The sequence below is a fragment of the Saccopteryx leptura genome, chromosome 5, assembly GCF_036850995.1.
Source record: "Saccopteryx leptura isolate mSacLep1 chromosome 5, mSacLep1_pri_phased_curated, whole genome shotgun sequence".
NCBI classification, from domain to species: Eukaryota; Metazoa; Chordata; class Mammalia; order Chiroptera; family Emballonuridae; genus Saccopteryx; species Saccopteryx leptura.
In genome coordinates, this window is record NC_089507.1 from 101407386 (window position 1) to 101430707 (window position 23322).

At 38.7% G+C, this 23322-nt stretch overlaps 2 protein-coding genes across 3 annotated transcripts in view; both read right to left on the bottom strand.

Moving 5' to 3' along the window:
- LOC136405688 (aldo-keto reductase family 1 member C3-like) overlaps positions 1 to 14850 on the bottom strand; it is a 45477-nt gene extending 30627 nt beyond the window's left edge. The window contains exons 1-2 of one of the 2 annotated variants that reach the window (XM_066385170.1): positions 14813 to 14850; positions 7986 to 8058 (exon numbers count right to left, since the gene is read on the bottom strand). The gene's annotated coding sequence lies outside the window, so the exon portion shown is untranslated. Of the gene's footprint in view, positions 1 to 7985; positions 8140 to 14812 lie in introns of those variants that run through there. The other variant, XM_066385169.1, reaches the window with a different exon arrangement.
- LOC136405685 (aldo-keto reductase family 1 member C15-like) overlaps positions 1 to 23322 on the bottom strand; it is a 470894-nt gene that overhangs the window by 224826 nt on the left and 222746 nt on the right. The gene's annotated exons all lie outside the window — the stretch shown is intronic.

A 23322-nucleotide genomic window follows, 5' to 3' on the forward strand; every position in this document is an offset into this window, starting at 1 on the left:
TCTGTTTAGGCTTTCTGTTTCTTCTTGACTCAGTCTAGGAAGGTTGTATTGTCCTAGGAATTTATCCATTTCTTCTAGGTTGTTGAATTTAGTGGCATAAAGTTTTTCATAGTAGTCTACAATAATTCTTTGTATATCTATGATATCCATGGTGATGTCTCCTCTTTCATTTTGGATTTTGTTTATATGAGTTCTTTCTCTTTTTTCCTTGGTAAGACTTGCCAAAGGTTTATCAATTTTGTTGATCTTTTCAAAGAACCAGCTCCTTGTTCTATTAATTTTTTCTATAGTTTTTCTGTTCTCTATTTCATTTATTTCTGCTCTGATTTTTATTATCTCCTTTCTTCAGCTGGTTTTGCGATTGTGTTTGTTCTTCTTTTTCCAGTTCCTTAAGGTGTGAAGTTAAGTGGTTCCCTTGGGCTCTCTCTTGTTTGTTCATTAAGGCCTGAAGTGATATGAACTTCCCTCTTATCACTGCTTTTGCTGCATCCCATAGATTCTGATATGTCGTATTGTCATTTTCATTTGTCTGTATATATCTTTTGATCTCTGCATTTATTTCTTCTTTGACCCATTCATTTTTTAAAAGTATGTTGTTTAGTTTCCACATTTTTGTGGGGTTTTTTTCTCTTTTTTGCAGGTGAATTCTAGTTTCAAGGCTTTATGATCAGAAAATATGCTTAGTACAACTTCGCTTTTTCTGAATTTGCTGATGTTATTTTTGTGGCCCAACATATGGTCAATTCTTGAGAATGATCCATGTACACTGGAGAAAAATGTATGCTCTGTCACTTTGGGATGAAATGTCCTGTAGATGTCTATCATATCCAGGTGCTCTAGTGTTTTGTTTAAGGCCAATACATCTTTATTGATTCTCTGTTTGGATGACCGATCTAGAGCCGTCAGCAGTGTATTGAGGTCTCCAAGTATGATTGTATTTTTTTCAGTTTTTGTTTTAAGGTAAATAAGCAGCTGTCTTATATATTTTGGTGCTCCTTGGTTTGGTGCATATATATTAAGAATTGTTATGTCTTCTTGGTTCAGCGTCCGCTTAATCATTATGAAATGACCATTTTTGTCTCTGAGTACTTTTGCTGTCTTTTAGTCAGCATTATCAGATATGAGTGTTGCTATGCCTGCTTTTTTTTGGATGTTATTTGCTTGGAGTATTGTTTTCCCGCCTTTCACTTTGAATTTGTTTTTATTCTTGTTGCTTAGATGTGTTCCTTGAAGGCAACATACAGTTGGATTTTCTTTTTAAATCCATTCTGCTCCTCTGTGTCTTTTTATTGGTGAGTTCAATCCATTTACATTTAGTGTAATTATTTATACTTGTGGGTTCCCTATTGCCATTTTATACATTGCTTTCTGTCAGTTTTGTGTCTTGTTTGATTCTTCTCTTTTGTTTTTCTATCCTTTGTTTTTGTTTGGTTGTATTCCTTACTTCTTTCCTCTGTTTCTTCTTTTTTCAATTCATGTGCTTCTGTGGTGGTTTTTTCAGGGATGGTTACCATTAAGTAATGAAAAGTGTACCTAGCATGTTCATTTTAGTACACTATCTCATGAGTGCTTCTGCACTCCTTTACTATTGTTAATCTTCATCCTTTCCCGTTTTTGTTTTTGTTGTTACAGTTTAAATATGATTTTATTGTGTTCTTGGTGGAGCTTTTACTAGTGGTTCTGTTTTGTTTTGTTCTTTGTATCTGGTTGGAAAGCCCCCTTTAGGATTTCCTGAAGTGGGGGTTTTCTGGTGATAAGTTTCCTCATCTTTTCTGTATCTGTGAATGTTTTTATTTCTCCTTTGTATTTGAAGGAGAGCTTTGATGTATATAGTATTATTGGCTGGAAGTTCCTTTCTTTCATAACTTTAAATATTGGGGTCCACTCTCTTCTAGCTTGTAGAGTTTCTGCTGAGCAATCTGATGATAATCTTATAGGCCTTTCTTTATATGTTGTATTCTTCTTTTCTCTGGCTGCCTTGAGAATGTTTTCTTTGTCATTGGTTTGTGCCAATTTCATTATGATGTGCCTTGGAGTAGGTTTCTTGAGGTTAAGATAACTCAGTGTTCTGTTTGTTTCTTGAATTCGAGGCTTGGTTTTTTCCATAGACTTGTGAAGTTCTCATATAGTATTTGTTTGAATATGTTCTCCATTCCATTTTCTCTCTCTTCTCCTTCTGATATACCTATTATTCTATGTTGCTCTTTTTGATGGAGTCAGACAATTTTGGTAGGACTTTCTCATTTTTTTGAATTCATGAGTCTCTCTTCTCTTCTCTTTGTTGTGCCTCTAGTTGCCTGTCTTCTATATCACTATTTCTGTCTTTTTACTAGCCTGTTCTATTAGCTAAGTTTGTTACCTTGTTTTTCAGTTTGTAAATTGAGTTTTTTATCTCTGATTTGTTTTAATAGTTTCAATTTCCTTGGTAATATATTCTTTCTGTTTGTTGAGTTGTATTTTGAGCTCCCTAAATTGTCTTTCTGTGCTTTCTTGTATATTTCTGAGTATTTTTAGAATTTCTATTTTAAGTTTTTTGTCATTTAACTCCAAGGTTTCCAATCTATTAAAATTTTTTTCTATAGATTTTTTCTCATCTATCTGTGCTACATCTCTGTTTTTTGTATCCATGATATTCTATTTTCTTTTTCTTAATGGCATCTAAGGGTGGTCTTGTTAATAACTCTAATAAGAATTAATAAAGAATAAAAAATAATAAAAAAATTTAAATTATTCTTTCTTTTTTTTGAGAAAATATCATAAAAAACTGAGAATACTATTGTGCTAAATGGAACAAAAACTACCTAGAGTGGGGGGCCTGAGTGGGGAGAAGTGAAAAGTGGGCAAAAGAAACAAGGTAAGGACCCACAAATGCTACAAGAAAAAAATTTGGATCAAGAATAAAATAATTTGCTTGTACATGATGGTCATATGAGAGATACAGTAAAAGAGACAAAAAGAAAACAAGGAAAAAAAAAAGAAAAAAATACTATTGTATTAAATAAAACAAAAACTACATAGAATGGAGAGCCGGGGTTGGGGAGAATGCTAATGAGTTAAAAAGAGAAGCATAAAGCACACAAAATGCCACAAATAAATAATTTGAATTCACAATAAAATAATTTGTGAGTGAGAATCGAATGAGAGAAAAAGTGAAAAAGAAGAAACCAAGAGAGAGGGAGAAAAAAGAAAAAGAAAAAGACGAATGGGAAATGTAACACTTATGGGTAATGAAGTTTAAGATGAAGAGAAAAGAATAAGTCAAAAAGAGAATAAAAGGACCAAGGTGGAAGAAAAAAAATGAAGATTAAAAAAATGCAAGAAAAAAGGTGGAAAAAGTTATAAAGACTGTGGATTATTCTTGATTTTCAGAGGTTATCTCCTTTCTATTTCCTTCTTCTCTCTCTTTTTGGTTGGTGGCACTGTACCCCAGGCTCTACCCCGGTATCACACTTATGTAGAGATTTGCAGTTGATGTGTTGCTATGGCGATGACATACACTATGCCTCAGTCTTGTTGGTAGTAGGGGCTTGTTAGCGTTTGCAAGCTCCAACAATGGAAGAGTCTGTTTTCCCGGAGCCTCTCTCCAAATTTCTTTTTCCTGAACCAGCAGCATGGTGACCCAGCTGTGAAGTTCCCCTGCCACTGCCTGGAGCATAAGAGGCCCTAAGAGCTGACAAATCCCCACTCTATCCCCACTCAATGCAGGGCTCTGGGTAAGGCTTTGCTAGCCAGAGCAGCCAGCATAATGAGGCAAGGCGGTAGCCAATTGCTCTCAAGATGTCTTTTTATGAGCCTCCAAGAGTGTCTAGTATGCCTCAGCATTCTGCAGGACCACTCTCTCCATGCTTTTTGCACTTTGTAACATATATTGACTGGCAGGAAGATGCCCTAGTCACTGCCTGCAGAACAGGAGGTCTTAAAAGCTGCCAACTTTCTTCTTCAGGTCCTTTTAGAGCACAGCTCTGAGTATGAAAGCTCTGCAAACCAGAGCCACCAGCTTAAACAGATCAGGGGGCAAGGTAACTTCAGTTCAGGCTCCTTTGTAAGGTTCCCCAGGTATATCTAGTTAAATTTGCCTTAGCATTCCATGGGATAGCTCTCTGCAGGCTTCTCCCTTGTTAAAAAGCCTACAGCCTAGCCTGCCTAACTTCTGCAGTGTTATCTGAGGTCTGTGCCATAGGATTGTGTTTTTTGCCCTGTATTGCCTGGCAGGAAGTTGCCCCAGCTACTGTGTGCAGAGCAAGAGGCCCTAAAAAATATCACGTCTCTCCATCAGGTTCTTAGATCACTGACCTGAGAAAGAAGACCATGTCAGCCAGAGCCACTGCTGGTGTAAGGCAGATGGGCAGTGTGCAGATGGTGGGTTAAGCTAATTTCAGCAATTAGATCCACGGGTCTGCTTCAGAGACTGTCTGCAAACTGCCTGCATGCCCCTCCCCCTAGCACTTCCATATTTTTTCTTCCTGGGTAATGTGCTTTGATAGCCTGTATGGCTGGCAGAGGTGCCCCACCAGAGAGGTGCAGCTGTAGGAAAGTCGGCTTTTGTGCACTCTCCATGCACTATTGTTCGGGGAGCAGGGATTACACCGAGACTCTGGTCACAACCCATGCAGAAGGCTACTGCTGACAGTTTCCGTCCCTTCCTCTCTGTCCAGGAATGTGGGCACCCATGCCTGAGTTGCTAAGAGGAACTACTCACACACTGTACACTAGGATACTCACAGACTAGGATATCAGAAGTAAACAAGGAAACTGCTCGCCCTACCTCTGCCGGGGTCTGCTGCTGGCATTAACTTGCATGGGCTGAGCTGCCACAGGCACACTCTCTCCTCTGCTTGAACATCTCTGTCCCTAGCCTTCACTTTCTCTAAGTTCCAAGTGAAAGCAGCCCTTGCTCAGGTCAGTGAGGAAGGCGGACTGTTCCGTTCTCCATCTTATTTCCTTCAGGATCGATTATATATTTAGCTACCATTCCACCCAATTGTACCGTTGTTTGGTGTACATGTATTTCAGATTCTCCTGGGATTGTTATTCTGTCTCTACTAGTTGAATTTGTTGAAATGTCAAGGAGAGGTATTGGGAGCCCTACTCAAGGCACCATTTCTCTGATGTCATTTTGCTATTTTATTTTTATATTTTATTGTAGAAATTTTAAAAACATACACAAAATGAAAAATAACATAATGAACCTTCATCCAAGTATCTATCACCCTGCTTCAGTAATTATCGACATTTTACCAATATTATTACATCTCCCTCCCACTTTTGTTTTGCTGAAGTACTTTAAAGCAAACCCCATGTATTAGGTCAATTGTTCTTTAAATAATTGAATTTTTATCTGATGAAGTGATGCAATTCATGCTATTGACATACTTTACAAAAATTATAATAATTCTTTAATAACATTTTATCTAGGATATATTCAAATTTCCCTGACTGTCTTAGGAATATTATTTTACATTTCTATGTATGTATGTGTTTATCCGGCCTTTGGTTTACTGTCTAAACCAGTTCAGCAAACTTAGAGAATGTTCTACTATGTTCTACTGTTCTGTTACTTGACTAGGACTGAGCCCCAAATGGATCTGCCCCAAGTTGGCCTATAGTGTGTACATTCTTAATTTTGAGCAGAAAAGATTTCACATGAGCCCAGGTGATTTTGAAAGTACCTTGATTAAAGCTGGGAACAGTGAAACAAAGGACTGGTTTAGGGTAGAAGGAGTACCAGGAGAGAGCCTAGGTGTGACTTCTTTGCTTCCTAGAAATGTTATAAGAATGAAGTGGGCCACACTGGACTGCATAGACTCACTGAGAAATAAAACTCACAGTGACAGAAGTGAGCCAAGGTGGGGCTGCTTTCTGCTCACTGGAAAGTCAGAGAAAAAGAGGACTTTGGAGACAGGTTCAAGGGGTGAACCTGAACCAGCTAGCTGCTGCCACCTGCTGTTCTCTTGGTTGCACCTAAGCCCTTCTACTCTAAATTCTTCCTTTGTGTCACTGTACCCAACTTTAATCAATGTACTCCAAAATCACAGGGACTCATTTAGTGAAATCTTTTCTGCACAAAGTCAAGAATCCACACACTGTAGGACAGCCTAAAGCAGATTCACTCTGAACCTAGTCCCCATCTTGTAACAGAACAGCAGAACATTCTCTAAGATGGCTGATCTGGTCATGGGAACCCTTAGTATTTAGGAGAAAGGTACTAAAAAGTTCATACCCGAGAAAAGGTGTGAATGTGCTCCAGAGAGAACTCATGTTGAGTTTTTTGTCTTGGGGCTTTTCTCTCTCATTTTTGGGAGTGAATCCTTAGAGGAGGTCTCGAGGGAAGGAGGGTTTTAGCAGAATATTTATTAGTTTTCCAGGTGTGCCCTTTAATGTGTTAATTTAACAAAATGAGTGTATAATGACATCTTTAAAGAATGTCATTGAAAAGGGAGCTGGGTCTGTACAAGTCTGCCCTATAGCAAGGTCTGGAATGTGTAAATGATTTGTTTCTAAATGTCCTTGGTTAGGAAAGATAGAACCTTAAATTGCTCAAATCATTTGGCTTTGTTTAATTATCTTGACTCAGTTCCTCTATTCCACTTGCCAAGGAATTCTCCTAGCTTCTTAATGTCCTGCCTAATTTTTTCATTCTTTCTTAGTGATTCCTTTGTGGTTTTCCTGAAGTCCTCCCTCCATCCCTTGAATTTCCTATAAATTGGCATTGAATCTAAGTGCTTGATTAGATTAAATTTTAGTTTTTTTCAAAGCTACTTTTTAAGTGGGTTGTTTACTTCTAGTTATATCACATCATGAGGCAAATAATGCCTGGATTTTAATTGCTAATTTAATCAATTACTTCAGTCTTATAGATGTAGGTTAGCCCAAGGTTAGAACTTGATTAAATAGCTTAAGGAGAACATAATTCAAGATTAACCATTTTAAGGCCATGTTAGAATAATACAAATGTATAGGGTTGGTCAAATTTCTTTCCATTATGTATTAACTATAATAATTAGAAGAAATTTAATTACAAGAGACTGACAAATGTTGTTAGGTTAATTTATGGATTCTAAGTAGCTATATTTTAGTCTTTCAAGTCCCTTCCTTCTCATGCCTGAATTGGTACATTAAAACATTCCCCAACAACACATCTCCCGAAAAACACTACAAATTACTAATAAATATATTCAACCTCACTTGCATATATGAAATGTACATTAAATGTATGGTAACTAGACATAGTGCAGATCATTTTACAGTATATACAAATACTTAATCATTATGCTGTACACCTGAACTAATAAACATTTTATGTCAATTATACCTCAATACACATTTCCGTGCAAAAAAAATATACATTAAAAATGAAATATCACTTTCATCAGTCTGTTTAGAAATGTTTAAATGATATATCCCAGTGCTGTTACAGAGTTAATAAATGGGAATTTTCCTTGTCTGTTGATCAGAGTGTAAACACTGGGGCACAGTCTTCTGAGAAATTGATTTGGCAAATATCAGATGAGAGCTTCAAAATATAACATACCTTTGATACATATCTTTAATCTATCTTAGCTAAATTATCTAATATTTTTAAAAAGTATATATGCAAAGATATTTGTTGCAGTATTACTAGTAATAGAGAAAGTTGGAGAGTAGTTTAATGACCAAGGACTTATAATGCATGGATAACATATATATTATAACATAATAATAAAGTATAAGCAATAAAAATAATGTATACAAATGATGTTTATGCAGATTTTATAATGAAATGGGAAATTATTCTTAACTTACATAAAAGTATAAGGTACGGATGTGTGAATAAAGTAGATTTAACTGTAAACAAAGCCTACATTCGGAGTGTGAAACTTCAGTGTTGATAATTGCTATAATATGTGTTTCATTGTGATCTTGTTCTTTTAAATATAAGCCAATTTGATTTTTATATGAAAATGTATTACTTTTAAAGAAACAGTTACACTGTATTTTAAACTTACCTTACTTGGCCTTGGCCTGTTGTGTCAGTGGATAGAGCCTCTACCAGGCATGCCAACCTCCGGAGTTCAATCCCTGGTCAGACACACAAGAGAAGCTACAATCTTCTTCTCCCTGCCTCCCTATCCCCTCCTCTTTTTTTACCCCTCCCACAGCCCATGGATGGATTGGTTCAAGCATTCACCCTGAGGGCACTGAGAACGGCTTGGTTGATTTGAGCATTGACCCCAGACGAGGGTTGCCAGGTCGATCCTGGCACATGAGAGAATCTCTCTCTATCTCCCATCCTCCCACTTAAAAAAATATTTATTTAATGAAAAAAATTGTTTTAATAAAATTACCTGACTTTGTAGACTTCATTGCAGCATTAGCCACAATGAACTTCCCAGCATGTACCAGCTTCCGTGTTTTCAGTTTTCTAAAATGTTGCCCTCAGACTGCTTCCTACTGAGCTTTGTTCAGACCTCTCCTGTCCTCTCACTTGGGTGTCTAAACTTGGCCCTACTGCCTAGAACTGCTTTGATCTCTGTTTTGTTGAGTTTAGAAAAACCTACCTCTGAAAACTTTGAGCTGGCACACAACCAGCTAGACAAGTGGCATGGATCACTCCAGGATTTGTGTAATTATGAAGTACCCTTTCATACAGTCTGCCACCTTCATTTCCTTCCTCTGCAATCACCCTTCAATACTTATCCTCAACATTCTTCAAACCTGAGTTCCTATGTACCTGCTGATTCCTCCCTTTTATTTATTTCCCTTTAAACAACTTCCTTAATAAAGTCACTATCAGTGTAATAGAAAATGTTAGTGGTTGACAAAACTTCACACTGTCAGAGACAACATATACTAAGTTGAAAAAATTATGTGAACTCATATCTTTAAAATACTGTTTCTAGCTCTGTCTCTCCTAATGGAGGTGCATGCTATCAAGTTGCACTTTACCCATCACAATTTTCATATGCAAAACTAGTGCCCAGAAGAAACAGGATGGCTGGAGAATGAGTGCCTGGAACAACTCCCTGGGGCTCCAGAATGTAACAGAAGGGCTTTGTGAAAGCCCTGTCTAGTGATGGGGAAGGTGCCATAAGAAGATGGAAGGATTCAGGACACCATGTAGATGGTGAGGGATCATTGCAGGTTATTAACCAGAAAACAACAAAATGGTATGTCAGAATAATCAACTAAGTGCACTGTACAACTAGAGTTAGAAAGGATACCACATCAAGACATAATTGGATGGTTTTGGAAATCATTTTAAAAACACCTCATTTCATTTTTCTTTGCTGACCTAACAGTCAGGGCTTAATAAATCAATGTTAAATATAAAATTTAAAAAAAGAAATACATCTTTTAGGAAGTAACTATTTTTATTTTGCATCAGGAAATTCAAGACATAACTAAATACTGTTGCCACAAACCAAGGCTCATTACAATGGCTGCCAGAACAACTTTTTAAAAAAAGGTACCTACTGAGGGAATCAGCTAAAGAAGCCGTGAAAATTGGAAAATGCAAACAATGTTAATATTGTTATCTGGAAATAGTTGAGTTTGTGAAAAACCATGAGTTCATATTAGCTATATACTGAAAAAATAAGATTAAGATGACGTTTAGGAAAAATAAAATTAAGATTAAGTTTAGGGGAGATAAATATATATGAGTAATTTTTCTTATTTGTTAATATCAAGTTATAAAGTAGAGCTATGTACTTCTCTGTTTTTTTAAGCAGGAAAACTGAATGCAAGCTGAGCAGTGTTTCCTACAGGACAGACTGTAACAAGTCCATTGGTTGGAAGTGTGCCAAAAAAAGAAACAATCTGGTGAAACCTTGGAAATGTTGACACAACTTGAAAACACAAAAGATTTTAGTAAAAAATTAATTATTAGCATATACTGGAGACTTTTGTCATTGACTGGATGCAAGACAAATACACCAAACTGCGACAAAGCACCTCAAAATGAAAATTGGTAAAATATTGCCTTCTTTCTAAAGATAACAACTTCAAAATACTTAGGAATCAATTACACAAAAATGTGCAGCTTCTATAGAAAAAAACTATAAAATATCACTGAAGGTATAAAATAATATTTGAATCAGTGAAAATGTACATTAAATTTTTGGATTGAAAGATAATTCATTACAATTTAAATTTTTGTAAAATAATGTACAAGCATTTTTATTTAAAATTCCACAAGCATGTTTAATATTAGATACAATTTTTTCAAGTGTATATTAAAAAATTTAATGCCAGAGATAATTTATGAAAAGAATAGGAAAATAGTGAAGGAAACTTTCTTGACTGAGTCTCAGACCTTACTACAAAGCCAAATTAATCTAAACAAGGTATAAGGTTACACAGAAATGCCAGTGGGACAAAATAGAAAATTCAGGATTAGTTTTTATTACTTGGAAATTTAAGATATGATTAAAAGAGTAGTGTAATTCATAGAAAAAGAATGAATTATAAATGATACTAGAACAAATGGCTATTAACCTCATAAAAAATAGAATTGTATTTCCCCTCTTATACCGTATATGTAAATAAATTCCAGATGCATGAATGATATAAAGTGTAAAAAAAGGAAGAGAAAAATACGTGAAATAACAACACACAACTTTGTGTGAGAAAAGACCTTGTTGAATAGACCAGAAAAATCAAATGTTATGAAAGAATAAATATGTAGGGAATCACCCATTTTACCTTAAGCCCTCTATGCCTTGAATTGGGGAACTTTAGTTAAAAGCCCTGAGTGAATGTCTCTTGAATGCAAACACCAAGAGGCTCTGTGAGTGAGTGACCTTTGTGCAGACACAAAGGAATGCATGTGAACAGACTTTAGAAAGTTAGCTTAGAGATTCTGGATTGCCCTTTCCTTTGTGCTTGTTAATTAGAAAAAGAAAAAGAATATTCTGACCAAATTAACCCTTTCTCCATATCAGCAAAAAGTCCCTTAGTGGCCCTGGCTGGTTGGCTCAGCGGTAGAGTGTCAGCCTGGCGTGCGGGGGACCCGGGTTCGATTCCCGGCCAGGGCACATAGGAGAAGCGCCCATTTGCTTCTCCACCCCCCCTCCTCTCTGTCTCTCTCTTCCCCTCCCACAGCCAAGGCTCCATTGGAGCAAAGATGGCCCGGGCACTGGGGATGGCTCCTTGGCCTCTGCCCCAGGCACTAGAGTGGCTCTGGTCACGGCAGAGCTATGCCCGGGAGGGGCAGAGCATCGCCCCCTGGTGGGCAGAGCGTTGCCCCTGGTGGGCATACCGGGTGGATCCTGGTCGGGCACATGCGGGAGTCTGTCTGACTGTCTCTCCCCATTTCCAGCTTCAGAAAAATAAAAAAAAAAAAAAAAAAAAGTCCCTTAGTCATTCTTCCCCCTTGTCACCTGGCCTCACTCCTTTGTAATCCTGTTACTCCTGTTTTGTTTCTGATCAACAAAAGCTAAGGGAGGAAACTCAGTAGGTCTCTCTTTGTCTTCCTTGGCAGGTCTCCCTCTCTCATCCTCTTGACATAAGTTTGTGTCTTGAGTAGTTTTTTTTTCACATGACATTGGTAGTTCCCAGTGGGCTAGAGTACTAAAAGTGGTGACCCCTGACATGGTCATGTGGAATCCGTATGTGAAGTATAGTTTGACGGCTGTATCTTATGAGGAATTCTGGTAAGAAACTGTCCCTACTTGCCTTGAGGAAGGAACCAAAGCACATAGGTCAGAGAGGTTTCTTCATGGGTCAGGAGCTCATCTGGCAGCAGCGCATTTCTGTTAGAAATTTATAACTCTTGCTCCATGTTGCTGTACAAGAACACTGCAGACAGTTTGCCAATTAGGTAACCTTAGATTGCAAATTATGGGAGCAAGCTGGTAAAGTTTTAAAAAGATGGTTTGAACAAGAATTAAAGGGTTTATTTTCTTCTTCTAACAACATGGCAGAAAGTAAAAATCTCAGCATAGTCAACCTGAACCACCGGTTACAGCGACAATGAGATTTGAGGAAGCTGGTAAGGAGGACAGAACACCTATTCCTATTCCCTTACCTACTGAAGAGCCTTCAGCTCTCCCCTATCCTCTTCCACCTCTTCCCCCCACGACCTGGGAAGAGTCATACTCCTTCCTTAATGGAAAATTGTCTCTGAGAAGGAATAATGTTAGGAGATTCCATTACTCTTAAAACTATAGCTCTCCCTGTTATTGTACAATCCTGAATTTTTCTGATTTTCTATAATGTTTTAGCTATAATTCTCTGAGCTATAATTTTGTTTCTTCCCTATTCTTTGCCTAGAAATTAGTCTGACTAAGGGACCTTGAAGGATCTGACTACAGTATTTCCCAAGCAGCTGACGAATGTAATTTTCTTGGGGAGATTCTACTAGTTACATTCTTCAGCGCCCCTGTCACAAATTGCCCTGGCTGAGGTCAGATAGGCATCTTTCTGGTCTAGTTGTGCACTGGAGTCCCAAGTTCCTCTCTGGTTTGTCTGATTCTGGTTTCTGTTTAGTTTCTGTCTGATGTTGTAACAGAATAGGTAACACCCTGTCCATTCATAAGAATAGTCCCCCTAGGGTGAATTCTGACTAATTGGTAAACCTATGCTTATAAATCTATAAAATAATATCAACTGGCCAGACCTGTGGTGGTGCAGTGGATAAAGTGTCGACCTAAAATGCTGAGGTTGCCTGTTCAAAACCCCGGGCTTGCTTGATCAAAGCCCATATGGGAGTTGATGCTTCCTGCCCCTCCCCTTGTTCTCTCTCTCTCTCTCTTTTCTCTCTCTTTATCTCCCTCTCCAATAAAAATTAATAAACAAAATCTAAAAAAATAATAATATCAACAAAAAATAGCCAAAATGTGACTGTTTTGAGACCTGAATTAAGTTGCTGCATGCAAAAATTATAAATGCTGTTTCTAACACTGAACTAAATAAAATAGTTTTATTCCTGCATTGTTGCTTTAAAATTGAAATATGTAAGGAGAGCTCATTTAAATTTAAATATTGGAGAGAAATGATGACATGAAAGATACTCCTCATCTCTCCCTTGAAATTGCAACAAATTCTACAACTATAAGTAGAGAAAAATACCCAGATGAACCTGAAATATACACACATTGGATAGACAAAGGTATGATCATGCAAAAAGGCAGGCCAAAGCACAGAAGAAAAAATAATACCAGAGGACTGAGTCTTTCTCCTTCCTCACGGACCTGATGGAGGGAGGCACTGTTTGCTCAGGTTTTGTCTCAGAACTGGAGAAGCTGGGAAGAGAGTCTGGGGGGAAAGAGCAGAGTAAGGGGTAACAACCAAGAACGGGAAGCAGGGCTGCTTCCCAGAGTTTGCTGCACCCATGATTGCAAAGCTAATTTATTACAGGCACAGGACACAACAAAGCCCGTAGCAAGCTCCCAAGAACTCCATGTGAATAGCTTGTGGAGATCGGCCCATAGGACACTGTTGTGCACTTGATCTGCCCACCCGACTGGCACAATTTAGCCTTATGGTTCCACACATACTTGATTTGGGATCTGCCCACCATTATCTCTGAAACTAAGGCACTGGCTTGCCAGACAGAGTTTCGTGTGTATGAATGGGAAATCCCTGATCTGCATGCAATCTCTGTTGCAGCTGCTCCCAAAACTCAGGGACACCAGCTTGTGGTGCGCACCTGCTGCCCTTCCCAGGGCTGTGCTTGGAGAGCTTAGAGTGGTATTGAAGGAGGGATTGGGCTCTGTCACCCCAGCCTCCCAGTTTCTCATTGCTCTCCTTGCTGTGAAAACAGCAGTGGTGTTGGATTCACCTCCATAAGGTCTTTAGGCTGCTCCATTTGTGAGAAGAGGGGGCACCCAAAAACTAGATACTTCTTGCTCTGTTGGGACATGAAGGGAAGACCCTGGAGGACTTCTGGTCAGCCAGTGCTGGTATCATAAAGTTCCAAACCCCTAGAAATAAGACCCTCTTATCAATGCAATGATTCTGCCTTCATAATTACAAAAGTGACAGCTAAGCTTTAGTAGAACACCCAAGAATCTTGCAAAGGCAAATCTTGTAGTTCAGCACCCCCTACCAGAAGAAGAAATAATTATATCTTATTGGGGTAATTAAAAATATCACCTGCAAATGCCATCAATAAAAAAATATCAAATATGGATATACAAGACAGAGATGTAGCTCAGAGAGATGATGAAAAATTTTCAGAGAAAAAGTCTAAATAACATGGAAACCTTGGAGCTTGGAGCTTAATGACAGAGAATTCAAATTTGAAGCTCTAAAAATATTCAATAGCCCTGACCTGTAGTGGTGCAGTAGATGAGGTGTCGACCTGGAACACTGAGGTTGCCAGTTCACAACCCTGCACTTGTCTGGGCAAGGCATATATGAAAGTTGATGTTTCCTTTCCCTCCTTTCTCTCTCTCCCTTTCTCTCTCTTTTTTCTCTCTACAATGAATAAATAAAAAATTAAATAAATAAAAATACTTAATAAGATACAAGAAAACACTGAAAGGCAATTTAGTGAGCTCAAAAAACAAAAAAGTACTTCACCAAGGAAATTAAAAGTATAAAAAAGAAACAAACAGGATGGCAGCAGAGTAGGCAGATGTAGAGACTCCCAGCTCACACCACCAAACTAGATTACAAATTATTTTAGGAACGATCAGCATGAAAAACCAACTTTGGACTACAAGAACAGCTCTCAAAAACCAAAGAGCAAAGAATAAGCCACATCAAGCCTGGTAGGAAATGCCAAGGAGCAGTGAGTGTCCCCTGCTTACAGGAATGGAAGGGGGGGTGAGGCTGAGAGCCCAGAAGGGCTCTCACTCCAATGAAAAAAGAAGAAAATATCACTCACAGCCAATTACCAGGAGACCTGGGAACAAGTTGTGTTGAAAGGGCTGGCTTGTCTTCCAAAAGCAAAGGGGAGAGAGAGAGACAGATGGTGAGGAGCAGAGGAATGCTTGAAATGATCTGAGAAGCTGACTCATCCTCTCTGTTAATCTTTACTAAAACAAAAAAGGGGGCGATGTAAGGAATCACCCATTTAACCTTGAACTCTCTATGCCTTGGATTGGGAGACTTTAGTTAAAAGCCCTGAGTGAATGTCTCTTGGATGCAAACACCAAGAAGCTGTGTGTGTGAGTGACCTTTGGGCAGACACAAAGGAATGCATGTGAACAGACTTTAGAAAGTTATCTTAGAGGTTCTGGATTGCCCTTTCCTTTGTGCTTGTTAATTAGCAAAAGAAAAAAAATATTCTGACCAAATTAACCCTTTCTCCATGTCAGCAAAATGTCCATTAGTCATTTTTCCCCCTTGTCACTTGGCCTCGCTCCCTTGTAATCCTGTTACCCCTGTTCTGTTTCTGATCAATAAAAGCTAAAGGAGAAGAAGATTCAGGAGATCTTCTTTGCCTCTCTTGGCAGGTCTCCCTCTCTCTTCCTCTTGACATAAGTTTGTATCTTGAGTAGGTTTTTTCCATGCAACACTGGTAGTTCCCTGCAGGTTGGAGTACTACATAAATAAATGTATTTGACAATATAAATGTTTGCATGGAAAAAGTAAATATGTAAATGATAAATTTAAAAAATATTTAAACCATGTGAAAAAGAGTTGATATTATAACCTAAGACAGCTCATAAAAAATTGTCAAGAAAATCGCAAATAAGTTGTAAAATTTTTACTACAATTATGAAAAGACATTACACAGAGAAATTCCAATGGTCACAAGCACAATACAAGGCAGAGATTCACTAATTATTAGGGGGAAACAAATTAGAGTAACAGAGATTTTTGTTTATAGCCACCTGATGGTGAAAACCTATGTCATATTATCTTTTGTGCATCACGGTCTGGGAAAGAAACTAATCTTATATATTACAGCTAGATGTGTGGAACTGAATTTGAAAAACAATCTGGCAACAACTATTGAAACTAAAAGTTCACATACCCTTTAACTCATAAATCTTGATCCTGCAGAAATAACATCCTGTGTAACAATAGTTATTTTGCATAAGCATGTCTAGTGCCAGCCCTGGCAACCAAGTGAACAGTCACCCATAGGAAAATCACTGAATAATTGCAGTGCATTCACTCCATGTAGTATTTGCTACACTAGTGCTCTTGGAGGAATTTCCACATGCTGAACATAAGAAAGTGTGTACAGTCATCCGTCCTTATTCATGGGGCATGTGATAGGGGCCTAGTGTTATGTATGGGACCTCAGTATTGTGTATAGAGAGTTGGACATAAAGAGGAACTTTAAACTTGCTTCTGGTAGCTGCTTAGAGTAGAAAATCCCCAATAGTCTGTACAAGGAAGTTAAGCATTAAACGGAGCTTGCCTGTGGCAGTAGCTTAGAGCGAAAAATATTTACAAGCCCAACTAGTTAGATATCTTGACTTAAATCTTGCCTACATAAGCAGGATGTGATTTTATGCTTTAACCTTTTAACAATTACAGGAAGAACTGTAATCAGCTTTAGAATAAAGAATGCTTTCTACCAAACTGTCAAGAATGTTGTACATACATGTTGTAAACTTTGTGGTTTATCCCCTTAAATACTGCTCTCTCCCTAGCCTTGGGACTGTTAGCTGTTTCTCAGCTAGCAGTTGCTGGCCGGCTAATAAAAGCTCTTTAAATTTATAATCAATTTGGGCTCTGATCAATAATTACTTGCATTCAGTTCATAACAGGCATCTGTTCAAAGACTCACAGTGAATGCCTGAAACTGCAGATAGTATCGAACATTATATATACTATGTTCTTTTCTATACATACTTTCTCATGATAAAGTTTAATTTATAAATTAGGCACAGTCATAAATTAATAACAAGATTGACAGTAACAATAAAATAGAAAAATTATAATAAATACTGTGATAAAAGTTATGTGATTGTGGTCTCTCTCATCCATCTCAGAAATAACATATTGCATTGTACTCATGCTTCCTGTGATGATGAGAGATGACAAAGTGCCTCCAAGGTGAGATGAACTGAGGTGGGGACACTGGATGATTTGCATTGAAGCAGGATGGAGCAGGACAGCGCAAGAGTTCATCAGAATGGTGTGCAATTAAAAATGATAGATATGTGAATTCCAAACTGCCCTCTGGATGTGTTCCGCTTATCTGTCAGACCTCACCCTTACTGGAATGTTACCCTTGAGACAGAGGAATTCCAAGAAGCTGGTCAACCTGCCCTAAGAAGGAGCATTTCAGAAAGCTAAAACCCTAAAACCATAAAAGGGAACATACCAGAACTTTTGACTCAGTATCCCCTTAGGCTCTCCCAAAAAACAATATAATTTGCCCCTAGTCTGTAACTGGTGCTCTTCTCCCCAGGAGAAGTGCCCAGCAGGGTTCCTTTCTTCCTTTCAATAAAGCCTGTTACTCTTGTCTTTTCGGACTCCCATGGATTCCAACAAAAAACTTATAAATTTGTGGATTAGGGGGTCCTAATAAACCAGTATCCACTTTTAAACCACAAGAAATACTTTTATATATATTCGTGTGATAAGGTGCCAAAGAACTGTAAACTTAGTGTTAGCAATGATATTTTAAAGAGGAAAGGTCAGGCTTCTTGCCCCTTCCTTTCTGTGGAGAATGGAGGGAGAAGAATGCAAGTGCTTCCTGGCTTACAAGGACAACTGGGTCAGATAAGTCATAACTTAACTACAGAGCGAGGAAGATAGAATTTACCTAAGAATCCCTTCACTTCTCTTTTCTTAAAAGCCTTTTAAAAAGAATGTTTATGTACCTTAATTAAGAATTCCTACACTCTGACTTACCCTCCCATCCTAATGTCATGAGAGGAACGTATACCTCTAGACAAAGGGATCACAAGCCCCTCCTTACCCACCCCAAACAGTATGTGATTTGGTCTATAAAATCAGCCACAGAATGATAGGGACTTTCTACATGATTTGGGATTGTGCCCCGTGTAGCTAGCTGGCTAATTAATAAACTCAAAAATTCATTTGAACTTGGTGTCTATTGGGTAAATAAAAAATATTATGCTCACTTTGTTAAAGATGGCACTGCCCACGTGGAAGCCCATCACCCAGGTGATGGTATTGGTTGCCCTTCTTGCTTGGGATGGGTGTGATTATATTAATGTGTGTTGGGGGCGGGCTGTGGGCAGGCAGAATTCTTGTAGCCTGGGGCTTGGTTTTGGGACTAAGACTTTCCCACACTTTGATGTGGGGTGGTACGTTCTCATGATGAATTCTATTATGACTCAGACAAGTGACTTTGTATCAGAGACTTCTTTGTTTTTATATTGGATTAAAATTTTTGGTTTCTACACTATAAAGTGGGGCAGGCTGAGAGCTTGCTCTCTCTCAGTTCCTGAGTTTACCATTAGAGAAAAGAGCAGAGAGAGGAGAGCAGAGTAAGGCCATGCGGAGGAGAGGAGAATCAGCCAAGATGGTGGAGTGCTGATGGAGAAGCCAATTTGTGCAGAGTTTGTGCAGGGAGAAGGAAGGAGATGGGGAACAGAGGTGAATAAGTCTAGTGAGCTAGAAAACTTTGATTCTAGGAAACTGGGATAAGTAAGTAGCTTTGTGAGCACTGAATGAAAGGGTTTTGGAGCCCAGTGTGTGTTTTTACTTGCCCACTGGTTGCAAGCTAGGACTAAGGATGATGGCCCACCAGTTCTTGGCTCCATTGTTTCATTACCGACTGTCTGAATCAAATGTGAACCTGCATGGGCCAGGCGGCTGTGATTGTGGCCATGGCTACTGGCTTTACAGTGTCTCTATGTAACCCGCAGATTTAAGTACATTATTTTACAACAAGCATACAGAAAATGTAGAAAGCTCATACTAAGCTGTTAACATTTCTTATTGTTAAAAGTTGCTGTAGAGAGTGAAGTAGAGAAAGAAGTTATAGAAGAAACCAAGTAAAAATAAAAATTTCAATCAGAAAGCATGTATATAATTTTTATGTATTTATTTAAAATTATGTATAACTTTCCTCTACATGTAAAGAAATTAAATAATATCAACTTAGAGAGACAGCAAAAGATACAGCACTCAATAGAACCCCTTAAAAGACCAAGAAGGTGCATTATAATTTACAGCTAACTTACTGTAAATAGTCCCTGTTGGTCAAATAAGTTTTAAATATAATATATATGTTTGCTCGCTTATAGTTTGCATTGGGTGTTGGGAGACAGGCTGTAAACCGGCAAAATCATTATAGCCTAAGGTTTAGTTTTAAGACTAAGCTTTTCCCTACACCCTCGACTGATTGCATGATGTGGGGTGGTGCACTCTCATGAGGAATTCCATTATGCCTCAGATAAGTGACTTTGTATCAGAGATTTCCTTATTTGTATATTGGATTAAAGGTTTTGATTTCTATACTATAAAAAGGAGCAGACCGGAAGCTTGTTCTCTCAGTTCCTGAGATTAGCATTAGAGAGGAGAGCAGATAAAGGCCACATGATGGAGAGAAGAGGCAGCCAAGATGGCAGAGTGCTGAAGGAGAAGCCAGTTTGTGCAGAGAGAAGGAAACAGGGAACAGAGGTGAATAAGGCTGATGAGGTAGAAATCTTTGATTCTAGGAAACTTGGATAAGTCAGTAGTTTTGGGAGCCCTGAATGGAAAGGGAAATATTTTCCCACTCTGTGTCTTTCTCACCAAGCTAGGATTAAAGCTAATGACCCACCAGTTCTTGGCTCCATTGTTTTATTACTGTCTGTCCAAATGAAATGTGAATCTGCATGGCCAGGCAGCTGTGATGGTGGCCGAAGCTATTGGCCATACATTTGGTGTAGTCAGCAGGATTCATTACAGATTGGTACAGAGCCACCACCATTTTGAGCAGTGGAGTAGAGAACTGGCTGCTGTTATTGTTCCCCAGGGCTGTCCTTTTGGGGGCTGTAGGCTGGCTGACTTTTACAACCATGCTTGAGCAAACCAAGAGCTCTATGGAAGAGGCTAACTGGGACCTGCAAACGGAGCAGTGGAAGGAGCTGGAGCCAACACGGGAGAAAGAGATGCTGACCCTGGAGCTGGAGCCAACACGGGAGAAAGAGATGCTGACCCTGGAGCTGGAGCAAGCACAGGAGAAGGAGGCAGACCAGATTCATGAGATTCGCTTGAAAATGGAGCAGCCACTGGAGAAGGAATCACAGGTTTGTGAGTTGGAGATTTTCCTGGACTTTGTGGAGAGCCAGCAGTGGTGGGAGGCTGGGGCTGAGGCCAGAGCTGGGGCTGCAAGGCCCGCAGAGCAGAAGGCAGCAGTAGCCTGGGGCTTAAGCCTGGCAGCAGGAGCTGATGTTTTCAGTTCTCCTTTGGAGAATGAGGAGAATTGGCTTGAGTTGCAATTTGCAGTCTCCAGAAGGTGAGAGCCCAGCAGCAAGGAGTACCTACTCCGCCCCTAACAGGTCTGCAGTTTTGGGACATAGGGGTGAATGCCATGATTCTCTCAGGAGCAGAGATGAAAATGCTGACAGCCATTGTCATGTGCTCCTCTTTGGGGCAGTATAAGACCGTGATGGCGAACCTTTTTATAAAAACCACCCACTTTTGCAGTGCTGGTCAACCTGGTCCCTCCTGCCCACTAGTGGGCATTCCAGCTTTCATGGTGGGCCAATCATAGCACCGTTTGGTAGCTCCACTACCACCCACCATGAAAGTTGGAATGCCCACTAGTGGGCAGGAGGGACAAGGTTGACCAACACTGCAAAAGTGGGCAGTTTTTTAAAAAGGTTCACCATAATGGGTGTAAGAACTGCCAGGATGGGAGGGATGAGGAGAGTGGCTGAGGCCCCATGTGCGTGGACTGATTTCTGGGCTATGATGGACTGTGCACTGGCTCCTTTGTTGGATGGACTTATGAATTTTGGACAATATAAAAAACCCTAATGGGGGTGGGGGGCGGCTTTGCTGGAGGCCCTTTCCCTGTCCCGGGAAGCTTTTCCCATGGCTAGAAAGAAGGCCAAGGACATTTTGTGCTTTTGGCAAAGTGCTCAGAGACTGGTGAAATGTACCTTTGTAATTGTTGAAATTGTATGATTAGTCATGTTGTTGTAATTTGTGTAATGTGCTTAATGTCCTTGTATAGGAATACCTGTGTTTTAGATTGTGAAGTGAGCAAAAGGGGTGGAATGTTAGTCAAATAAGTTTGTAAATATAATGTATATGTTTCCTCACTTACAGTTTGCACTGGGTGTGGGAGACAGGCTGTAAGCTGGCAAAGTTATTATAGCCTAAGGCTTAGTTTTAAGACTAAGCTTTTCCCCACACCCTTGACTGATTACATGATGTGGGGTGGTGAACTCTCATAAGGAATCTCATTATGCCTCAGATAAGTGACTTTGTATCAGAGACTTCCTTGTTTGTATATTGGATTAAAGATTTTGATTTCTATACTATAAAGGGGGCAGACTGGGAACTTGCTCTCTCAGTTCCTGAGATTAGCATTAAAGAGGAGAGCAGAGAAAGCTATGTGGAGGAGAGGAGAAGCAGCCAAGATGGCGGAGTGCTGAAGGGGAAGCCAGTTTGTGCAGAGAGAAGAAATTTGGGAACAGAGGTGAATAAAGCTAGTGAGCTAGAAATCTTTGATTCTAGGAAACTCAGATAAGTCAGTGGCTTTGGAGGCCTGAATAGAAAGGGAAGTGTTTTTTCACTCTGTTTATTTCTTGCCCACCAGGTGCAAGCTAGGATTGAAGCTAATGGCCCACCAGTTCTTGGCTCTGTTGTTTCATTACCATCTGTCCGAATCAAATGACAACCTGCATGGGCCAGGTGGCTGTGATGGTGGTTGTGGCTACTGGCTTTACAGCCCCATACTGAAAAAAGGAGAAACCTGGTGTCAAGGATAATTTTTTATATGTAAAGATTTTGATGCTTCCATCACATGAATATCTAGACATGTCCTGCTGTAAACTTGAAAATCACAGGTAAAAGCAGAGACTTTAGTTTCCCAATATTTACTGGGACAATTCTTATGTCTTTCAATATTTGCATTGAGAAACTTGCAAAACACATTGGTATTGATTGCCATGCACTGCTGACTGTAAACCTCTGTTCTATGGCACAGTTAAAATGAAAGACCACATTATGTATTATAATAAAAAAGAAAATGGTCAATAATTATTTTATTTCTACTTTTTCCTTTTTATTAAGTATGTTAGGTGGCAATAGTTAACAAAATTATCAGGTTTCATGAACACAGTTCTACAACACATTATCTGTATACCATTTTGTACATTCACTACCCCAAGTCAAATTTCTGTGCATCACTTTTTATCCTTCATATATTCTCTTATCCAATCCTCACCTATACCCCAAGCAATAATCACACTGTTGTCTATATCCATGAGTTTTATCTTTTTTGCTCCATCTCTCTACCCCCTCTCTACCATATTCTCAGATCATAAGCCTTTGAAATTAGACCCAGGTCCCTCCAATAACAACAGCTGTAACTGTGCCTTTTATTTTTTCTTCATGTCTGATTGCTGTGTTTAGGACTCCTAGTACTATGTTATATAAGAGTGGTGAAAACAAATATCCCTGTCTTGTTCCCAATCTTAAAGAGAACACTTGTAGTTCATCCCCATTAAGAATGATGTTAGCTATAGGTTTGTCATATATAGCCTTTATTATGTTGAGGTATGTTCCCTTTATTACTACTTTGCTGAGAGTTTTTAGCATAAATTGATGCTGGATTTTATCAAATTATTTATTTTTATTTTTTATTTAGAAATTAAATTTAGTGGGGTGACAATGATCAATCAATATCAGTTTTGAGTAAACATTTATATAGCATTTGAATGGTTGACTATGTTGTGTGCCCATTACCCAAAGTCAAATAATTTTCCATCGCCTTATATGTGTCCTCCTTTACCTTCCTCCCCCTGGTAACCACTTCACTATTTCTATATCAATGAGTCTCATTTTTATATCCCACCTATGTGTGAAATCAATAGTTCTTAGCTTCTTCTGATTTACTTATTTCAATTAGTATAATGTTCTCAAGTTCCATCCATGTTGTCATAAATGGCAGTTTTGTAATTGAATTCTAATTTCAAAGGCTTATGATCTGAGAATATGGTTGGCATAATTTCAATTTTTTCTTGATTTGTTAAGGTTAATATTGTGGTACAACATATGGTCTATCCTTGAGAATATTTCATACACATTGGAAGAAAAATGTATAATCTGATGTTCTGTGATGAAATGTTCTGTAAATGTATGTTATGTCCGTTTGGTCTAGTGTGTCATTTAAGGCCATTAATTCTTTATTGATTTTCTGTTTGGATGATTTCTCTAAAGCCATTAATTGCATATAAAAATCTTCAAGTATGATTGTGTTTTTGTCTGTCTCCATTCTTAGATCAAGTAGTAGATATCTTA